This window comes from Myotis davidii, unplaced genomic scaffold (genome assembly GCF_000327345.1).
Source record: "Myotis davidii unplaced genomic scaffold, ASM32734v1 scaffold1252, whole genome shotgun sequence".
Taxonomy (NCBI): Eukaryota; Metazoa; Chordata; class Mammalia; order Chiroptera; family Vespertilionidae; genus Myotis; species Myotis davidii.
This window is the reverse complement of record NW_006283888.1, coordinates 111,994-115,078: the sequence shown is the minus strand read 5'-3', so window position 1 is coordinate 115,078 and position 3,085 is coordinate 111,994.

Genomic DNA, 3,085 nt, shown 5'->3' with positions numbered 1-3,085 from the left:
AGCGTGGCCTGTGCTGTCAGGGGCATAGGATGGAGGCATCACCGTTGCATTCCCATCGGACTCATGCACCTCCCGGAGGGTTTTATTTTTGTTTGTTTGCTTGTTTTGGTTTGCTTCTTTTCCAGAGTGTGGAAAGTCTACAGTGCAGAAAGGCTTTAACCTGCCAGTTGATTTGAAATACTACCCCCTGCGCAGGGCCGTATGCATCCTGCCAAGCTGCGTTATATTCTGTACTGTGTACAATAAAGAAGTTTGCTTTCAGTTTACCAAGTGTCTAAAACCCGCCTCTTTCTTGCCCCCTGTGTCTGATTTTAAAGCAAGCAGAAGCCACCTGGCTATGTCTCTTTCTCCCCCACTCTCCCTCTCTCATTGTCTCTCAACTGTTGAGCGTTACCCAGGATTGTGGAGGTGAGAGTAGCGTAGGGAACTGTTACCTAGAAATAGAGAATACAGCTGCTCTTTGGCCTCACCTCTTAACCTCTGGCTGAAAATGTGATCCAAAGGAGGGGAGGAAGAGGTCCTTTTCCCAGCCAGTGGTGAGCTGAGGCCACCCCATCCCCTTGAGCCCACCTACTCACCAACACTTCAGTATTTTTTTAAAGATATTTTTATTGATTTCATAGAGGAAGGTAGAGGGAGAGAGAGAAACATCAATGATGAGAGAAAATCATTGATTGCCTGCCTCCTGCACGCCCCACACTGGGGATCGAGCCCACAACCCAGGCTTGTGCCCTTACTGGGAATCGAACCATGATTTGGTTAACCACTGAGCCATGCCAGTCGGGCAACACTTAGTATTTTTTAAAACATAGCTCGTGTCTGGGCTCTGAGTTGTGTAAAAAGATTACTAACTAGCCAGGACTTAGAGTTCCAGAATGACTCTAGCTCAGCCTCTTACATAGATACTTTTGAAAACCAGTAAAAACTCGAGAAAATCATTTATTTCCTAATTTTCCTGAAATAAGTTTTGATCTTAAAGATTTTACTAATAGTTGGTCCCTCGAGAACAACAACAGCAAAAACTTAGGGAAGTCTTCCTGCTTTCTTTTTTCTGACCCTGCAGCAGTGCGAAAATCGTCCAAATCTGTCTTTTTCTCATGGGTTCACTTGGGAAAAGTCTGGGACAAAATAAAGTTTGCAGGGCTGTGTGCAGTATTGTGCCTGTTAGTGTTCCCATTTCAGCCTTTTTCCGCAGCTTACCTTGGGCTTTTCAGGACTCCTATTACTGTAGAGGAATAAGTAGAGCCTTTTTTCAAGCCTATAACAGAAGGCTTTCTGTAAGTTTATCTACTTTCTCTCTTAAGGGCATTTTACAAGCCCTTAAGTGTAAAAACATCTGAAACCGAATGGGTGCACAGCCGCTTGAATGGGAGCTTGTGAGGGATGAATGTCTGCCACATAAACCCATTAGCTCGGACAGATTAAGATGCTTGGGGAGAAGGCAGAGGAGCCCAGGACAAAGCAGCTCTGCCTCAGCTTCACCATGATAAGGCTTTGACAATCAGCGTCCCATTATTCATGGGCTCATTATCCAGCCCGGGCCCAGACCCAGGTCGTTAACCTAACTCGGGAGGTCACCAAACACTGGGCGCCCTTTTCATGCTGGGCGCTGGGATAAGGAAGCCCAGAAAATGTGAAGTTTACTCTTCATCGAGGTCCCTTTTCACCAGCCAAGCCAAGGAAACAATGCTTATTCAGTTGTTCAATGACAAAGAGGTAGTGTGAGGGCAAAAGAATGTGCTTTTGAAAGCCAGAGTATGTGTAGAATCTAAATTCTAATGCAGCTGGGACAAATGTAAACGAACGTGGGAGAAAAACACTCATGTTTCCAGTTGGTCGGAAACCTTGGACAGTTTGTTGCCCAGTGGTACAGGTGGCTGGAGCTCAGTGTGTGGCCTCTCAAACACAAGCAAAAGGGGAGTGGGAGTAGAGAGAAAAATCATCAGTTCGACATAGGAGAGCATTAATTTTATTCAGCATATATATATATTGTACTTAAAATAGAGGGTGGGGATGAGAGTACCACACAGATAAGCCCTGGAGTCCTTTTGATCTCGGCAAATAACGCTCGTGTCCCATTCAGGAGGGGCCCCTTGCATGGCCAGCCTTCCGTTAGCTCCGCCAATTTAAGAGCTGGCTCTACACCCGCCTGGGTTTGTTGACCTTGGCAGTGAACCTCAGATAGCTAACCTTTGGATAGCACTTTTCAGTTTACAGAGCACTTTTTCATTCCCATTATCTTTTTGGCAGACTTTCTTAAATGGTAACACTTTGTTGAAATTGAAAATACGGCTGTTAGCCTCCAAAATTACTTTCTTGGAGTGTTCACCGTGGCTACACTGGAAAGAGAACTAGACACTGGGAGGCAGGACACGGATTCTGGCCCCAGCTCTGAGGTTGACTGGATTAACTAGATGATTGCTGGGCCATCCTGGCCTAAGCTTCTAAATTGAAAATAGATTGTAGGGGAGCAAGACCAACTAGTAGGCTATTATAGTAATCCAGGTGAAGTGAGATAGTGGCTTTATCCAAGGCATAAAGAGGTCATAATTTGGATATATTGTTATGGTAAGCCAATAGGTTTTGTTTCTTTGTTTTGTTTTGTTTTGCTTTGTTTTTTTAATTATTAATTAAAGCTTTATTGTTCAGATTATTACATTTGTTCCCTTCCCCCCCCCCATAACTCCCCTCCACCCAGTTTTCACCCCGCCTTCCTCCCTTACTCCCCACCCACTGTCCTCATCCATAGGTGCACGATTTTTGTCCAGTCTCTTCCCGCATCTCCCACACCCCTTTCCCCCACCAAGAATAGTCAGTCAACTCCCTTTCTATGTCCCTGATTCTATTACAATCACCAGTTCATACTGTTCATCAGATTATTTATTCACTTGATTTTTAGATTCACTTGTTGATAGATGTGTATTTGTTGTTCATAATTTGTATCTTTACCTTTTTCTTCTTCTTCTTCTGAAAGAATATCCTTCAGCATTTCATATAATACTGGTTTGGTGGTGATGAACTCCTTTAGCTTTTTCTTGTCTGTGAAGCTCTTCATCTGACCTTCAATTCTACATGATAGCTTTTA